Source organism: Lissotriton vulgaris, chromosome 11 (genome assembly GCF_964263255.1).
Source record: "Lissotriton vulgaris chromosome 11, aLisVul1.2, whole genome shotgun sequence".
NCBI classification, from domain to species: Eukaryota; Metazoa; Chordata; class Amphibia; order Caudata; family Salamandridae; genus Lissotriton; species Lissotriton vulgaris.
Genome location: NC_141699.1, coordinates 125,451,612 through 125,458,066, shown reverse-complemented (window position 1 = coordinate 125,458,066; position 6,455 = coordinate 125,451,612). Strand labels below are relative to the sequence as shown.

Below are 6,455 nucleotides of genomic sequence, written 5' to 3'. Positions count from 1 at the left end.
AGCTACCATTTCACTTTTAAACACCAAGATTTCCACTTTTCCATACACCTCAATTCCTTTGGAAAACACTCACCTTCCCACGAGATGCACCTTGCCCCCACACCCCATAATAGCCAAGCATGACATGTCGTCTGCAAACATCGCAAACTCACACAATCCCTCAAACGCCACCCTTCATCCACTTTCATCTCCAAGTAACTCTACTATCTACACTATTCCAACCATCTCCTCTGTCAGTTGCTCATCCATCTAAACCCACCCAAGCACCCTTGTATAAAGTACAATATCCCCATCGCCCCTCATAGCCCAAGTGCCCCGTCACCAAAACAGTCTCGACAGTGCTGCGCTGTCTGCTCCACAACTGCAGATCTGCAATAAAAACACAAACTTGAAATCTCCGATACCATCATCCTTCACAATATTGACATGCTCTTCCTCACGGAGACCTGGTTCAACGATACCTCTCACTCTATGTTTGATCTTTTATTACCCACAGGTTATTATATATTTAGAAATTACAGAACTGACAAAGTTGGGGAGGTGTTGCAGTCATCTTTAGAAACTCCCTTTAACTTAAGGCTTTTCCCTAACAGCTTCTTCCGCACTTTTGAATGCCTATCTCTTGAGCTTCAATTGCACCACCTCTCACCCCTCAGATTCCATGCCTTTTCCCGCCTGCCTTGTAGCGGCCCTTTGTTTATGGAGGAACTCACTGTCTTCATTAGCAACCAACACTCGCAAAGTGACAATCTGATCTTCGTTGGTGATTTCAATCTCCACTGGGGCTCGTCTCAAGACTCTTCTGCGAATTTGCTGGCTAACTTCCTCTCTGCAAACGATCTTATCCAACACTGCACAGAAAAAACACACTAAGGGCTAAAGCCTGGACCTTGTTATTTCTAAAGCAGCCATGCTTACTATCACACTCCCTATTCATGTATACTGGTCTGATCACTTCATCATCCCATTCTCTCTTCACCTATCACACTCTCTAACTCTCTGCCAACCTAAGAGGGCTACCTCCTGGTTCCGTGACACTAAATATATTGACCTCAGTACCCTCTGGAATCAGCTTTGCTATCACTTTCAAGGCTAGACCCGAATCTAGATGTTAATGAACTCACCAATGCCCAATGCCTCACAGTCCTTGCAGTCGAAATAAATAACGTCGCTCCACTCTGAAGCAAAAAGAAAAGGCCTGCTCCCTCAGCAGCTTGGTTCACAAATCCCTCTATGAAGAAAGGCAGTACCTAAGATTCCTGGAAAAACTATGGAGACACGCGCCCTCCACCAATAATTTGGCCACGCTTCGTTCAGCAAGATCCAAGTATCACAAGCACATCTTCCTTGGAAAAGTGTCGCACTTCAGAACCCTCCTCGACTCAGCCAAAAATAGACCCAAAAAACTATTCGATCTCATCAAGAATCCAAACTGCTCTCCACCAACCTCCAAGTTGGAGGATTCTACAAAGAAAGCAGCGGAATTGGCTATATTCTTAAATGGTTTCGCTCTTCCTCTCTAACAGATCCCAAATGATCAAAATAGCGAACAGTCTTTCATCTCCTTTGGCGGTAGGTCAAGGTGTTCTTCAAGGCTCTATGCTTGCACCCACATCGTTCAATCTCTATTTTGAACCATTAGGAAATCTAAGTAAATCAGGGATCCACTATCATCTCTATGCAGATGACACTCAAATCTACCTTACGGTGGCCTCCACTCATGATCTCTCTATCCTAAGCTCTACTCTCGACTCCATTCAAAACTGGATGTCAACTCATCAACTGATTCTGAATCCCTCCAAAACTGAATTCCTCCTTCTCTCCTCCTCACTTTCTCCTCCCCCGGTTCAATCATGGATGGATCAGATGTATCTGCTTAACAATAAACCCATCATTGTTGACAGCGCAAAATCCCTTGGTGTCATACTCACCAAAAAACTCAATCTACTCCCCCACATCAATTCCATTGTAAAGTCTGCTCGATTACAACTGCGTCTTCTTTGGGGGATTTGACTCTTCTTCCCAGAGCAAGACCTTAAAACCCTGGTCCAATCACTGGGTCTCTCCAGACTGGACTACTGAAATTCTCTTCTTACTGGCCTCCCCAAATCCCACCTGTCACCCCTTAAATCTGTTCTCCATTCAGCAGCTCGTTTCATATATGGGGCCAAAAGAAGTGGCCACATCACACCCATTTTATCCACCCTCTGTTGGCTTCTCATTGAGGCAAGATCTATCTACAAGACTGCCTGTATCACCCACAAAGCCTTGCACGTCTCCCTCCATCTCTCTCTGTCTCCCTCTCACCGTCTCCCTCCATCTCTCACTGTCTTCCTCCCTCTATCTCTCTCTGTCTTCCTCCCTCTATCTATCTCTCTCGGTCTCTGAAAAACAGGACGTTGAATGAAACCATGATTATGTCCTGCTAGATATAAAAATCAGGAATTAGTTTGTGTGTGGTTTAAGTTTCAGAGGTAAAATACAAAGCATATCAAACTGATTAACAGATTTAATTGGAGAAAAGCACCCCAAAAAGTACACTGACCTGGTGCACTTTCTATCTAATATGCCTAGATTTTGGACTACAAAGAAGTGTTTGGGCATGCACTGAAGGCCATTGAGGAAATTACCTAATAATCAACTTTATTTTTGGAGAGCCAGAGTGTATGCTTAGGTCTTGCTGCTCAGGGCAAATAGTAATAGCAAAGTAGAGGCATTATGAGAGAAATAGAAGAACTATCAATAAGTGAACTTTCACACGGGGTTTGGGACGGGAAATCAAGTTACCTATCCCCACAGATGCATAGGGAGTCAGATGCCTGCTACCCTCTGCCCACCGGCACCCCCAACATGAAAGGACAAGTGTTAAAAATGCAATAGGTTTCACCTTTTATTAAGCTAAAGGTATTAGCTTTGCTAGTAGTATTGTACATTAATTGTGCAATATGTAATGGCTTTATAATGAAACAAAAAGGCATTACAATGGCAAATACATAAAGCAAAAGCATAGCCAATAGGCTGAGAGAGAGAGAGAGAGAGAGAGAGAGAGAGAGAGAGAGAGAGAGAGAGAGAGAGAGAGAGAGAGAGAAAGATTGGGCCAGGATGCTTGGTTGGAAATGCTGCCTGCGCAACTCCTGTCGAGACCCCAGCTCGAGGTAATACATAATCCTCCATTAAGGCAGGTAGATGATTTACTGCGTCTCAGCCGCTGTGTAAACACCGCCACCAGGACACGCAGGCTCCTGGGGCCAAGTGCCGCTTGGCCCGGATTGAAACCCAATGGGCTGGAATTAATAGGAAATATTAATGCAATTTATCTTAGGGCTCGAGCCCTCTGCCTCAATACTTTAGCAGTAGATCATAACTGGACAATATATGGCTGGGATCGATAGTGCACAGATGTAACAAGACCGGCTTCATTTTTACAGAGATCTTAGCGGTCAAGGTAAATTAGCGCAAACAGGGAATGCGTAATTGGCACTGTCTCAATAATATATACAAACGAGTTAAAAACATTGCATGCACAGAGAACGAAACCAGAATGATAGCCAGTTTTGCGAAAGTAGATATTGCAAGATGTTGGAATGCGTCGGACTATGTTTCCTAATAGGGGGTAAACCTCAATCGCCACAGGCAACCAGCCCTTTCAATTACACAAATAGCAAACGAAATAAGGAACCAGCATTACAACGGCTAAGTTATTTGAAGCATTTATCCTTATGCTTTGAAACGCATCCATGAAACCTGCCAGTGTTTTAGAAGATGTGCTGCTCTGCACACTACACAACTTGGGGAACGTGACCATGATTAAACAATAGAGCACACATTAATTTAGTAATGAAAGCTCACTACAAGTTGCAAGGACACAAGTAATGCTCATCAATATACAGTATTCACATAAATAAATACGATTAGCCTTCTTTGATTGACAACTTTTCAGTAGATCGAAAACTGTTCCATTTGGTCGAGAATCTAGAATACACGCAGGTGTACTTGGAACCAACATGGGACCTACATTACACGGGCAGTAATTTATTTTTCCTTACGGCGAAGAACTTCCAATAAACACTTTTTTAGGCTTTTGCAATTTTCCACAACTTACACAGGCACGCACTACGTCACACATACACAAAAATACACATGCTCAAACACAAAAGGGGCATAAAACAAGCAGGCAGGCTGATACAGACAAACATCAAACGCACATAATGCACACACATTGCAACATAGGCATTCATTATAACACGTACGAAGCACACACATGCAGGGAGCTGCGTCTGAATTTGGCCCCTTAATGAAAACTCGTGCTTTCCGAAAAATGCGGAAGCTGGTCTGGGACGGAAATTGAGCAGCTGGGACCGAGAGAGGAGGATCGATGCTGCTCTTTATTTTAAAGGGCAGCGCTATGCATGGGGGCTTTGCGTGCAGATAAAACGTGGAACTTGCCCCGATAGACTAACATCTACCCCCTGATAGCAGCTGCAGCACTTATCCGAGTATACGCTGGAATGGATAAAGGAAGAGGAGTTGGAAATATAAAGAGGCCGATGCCAATCCATCTTTTATGGCTATTGCACTCACGGCGGTCTTCGATCTTGCCGCAGAACATTGACGTCACTTCCGGCGCTCACGGATGTACGTAGGCTTTTGCAAGAGGAATCCTCCGGCTTCCGGTATATGCAAAGGTGAGAGAGCTGCTCCTCATTGAGGACCTGCGGTTCGAGTCCCAGCCAGCCGGCAGACTGTTGGTTTACAGTAGGTGATTTTGGCATTGTGTTCGAGGCAGCTGTGCTTTTTTAAAATGTATTTTAGTTTTGTGATGGATTGAATTCGGCAGTCACCATGACGACAACGCTTGTTTTCCTTTGCAAGACCTATTCCTCGGGCCATGAGCAGGTCTGTCCGCAGTTGTTTAATGAGTCTAACAATCGGATTCCACTAAACTATGAGGCAGATTTACAAGAACCTTGCGCTACTTTTGCGTCACTTTTCCCCATGTTTAAAGTGACGCAAAAGTGGCGCAAGGGGCTTGTAAATCTGCCCCTATGTGTTTATGGAAATACTCTATGAAGGAAGTGCAGCCTAGGGGTACAGAAAGTATCATTTGCAATCACAGCAGCGCCTCCCGGCATTCCGCATTCATAAACAGTTTATGGTTTGTAGGGCTTTTGGATTTTAGGGCGTACATGGTCATTTTAGGGTTGAGGGTGGGTTTGTGTTTTGGGGGGCCAGGTGTAATTTAAGGGTTTAGAGCATGTTTGGGTTTGGGGTGCGAGAGTTAATTTTAGGGTTTAGGGTGTGTTTGGGTTTTAGGGTACAAGGGTTAATATTAGGGTTTAGAGTGTGTTTGGTGTGCAAGGGTTAATTTGGGGGTTCAGAGTGTGTTTGGGTTTTGGGGTGCCAGGGTTAATTTTAGGGTTTAGGGTGTGTTTGGGTTTGGGGTGCAAGGGTTATTTTGGGTGTTCAGGGTGTGTTTGGGTTTTGGGGTGCCAGGGTTAATTTTAGGGTGTGTTTGGGGAGCAAGGGTTAATTTAGGGGTCCTTTTTTTATTTGTCATCTGAATTGAAATTGGAACTGGAGTTAGCATTTGATTTGAGGGTGGTGTTTCCATAGCAGAAACAGTTGGATCCTCCTGGGTGTTTTTATTGTGTTAGTTATTGATTAACGGCCTGAGAGTTATTTAGATTTAGTGGGGACGTTGGTTCTGGACTTCCAAGTTTCCTTTTTCGTGCTTTCTGCTTGTCATTTGATTTAGGCTTTAGTTGTAACCTGACTCTACCTGATCTCATTCTTCTAGTTGTTTGTCGCCTCTCAGTTTTATCCTTATCTGCTTATGCTTTTATGTGACCCTAACAGGAGTTATGGTCGTAGTTAGAGTTTTGCGCCGATGGTGTGACTGCGCCCTCTGTTGAGTCCTACTAGATCCGGCTGATAGGTTAGCTGTGGTTTCCTGGATTAATCGTGGATGTAGTTGGTAGTTGCTAGGTGCAGCTGGCTGCTGGTAGTTGATGGCTCGCACGAAGAGTAGCAGGTATTTTCTGGGTAGTGGCTGTCTTGTGGCTGCAGGCTGTCTGATCGATCTAAGGCGTGCTGACGCACTAAAGGGGCAAAGAGAAGTCACTGTTGTTTGCGAACGGTGCACATGGGAAGGACCACAGGTCAGCACGACCTAGTCTAGCTGCCTTCCGGCCACCCTCCTCACACGTCCACACACTCTCACACACCCACACACCCTTACACTGTCACACCCTCACACCCTTACCCTCACCCACCCTCTCACCCACCCTCTCACCCACACCCACCCTCTCACCCACCCTCACACAAAACCCTCACCCTCATACCCCCTCTCACCCTCATACCCCCTCTCACCCTCATACCCCCTCTCACCCTCATACCCCCTCTCACCCTCATACCCCCTCTCACCCTCATACCCCCTCTCACCCTCATACCCCCTC

At 45.2% G+C, this 6,455-nt stretch overlaps 1 protein-coding gene across 3 annotated transcripts in view; it reads left to right on the top strand.

Annotated features, from left to right (window-relative positions):
* Positions 1-4,564: 4,564 nt before the first annotated feature.
* The window catches only part of PRKAB1 (protein kinase AMP-activated non-catalytic subunit beta 1), an 81,858-nt gene continuing 79,967 nt past the window's right edge, over positions 4,565-6,455 (top strand). The window contains exon 1 of one of the 3 annotated variants that reach the window (XM_086942880.1): positions 4,565-4,685. The gene's annotated coding sequence lies outside the window, so the exon portion shown is untranslated. Of the gene's footprint in view, positions 4,760-6,455 lie in introns of all 3 variants that reach the window. The other 2 variants (XM_086942879.1, XM_086942881.1) reach the window with 2 other exon arrangements.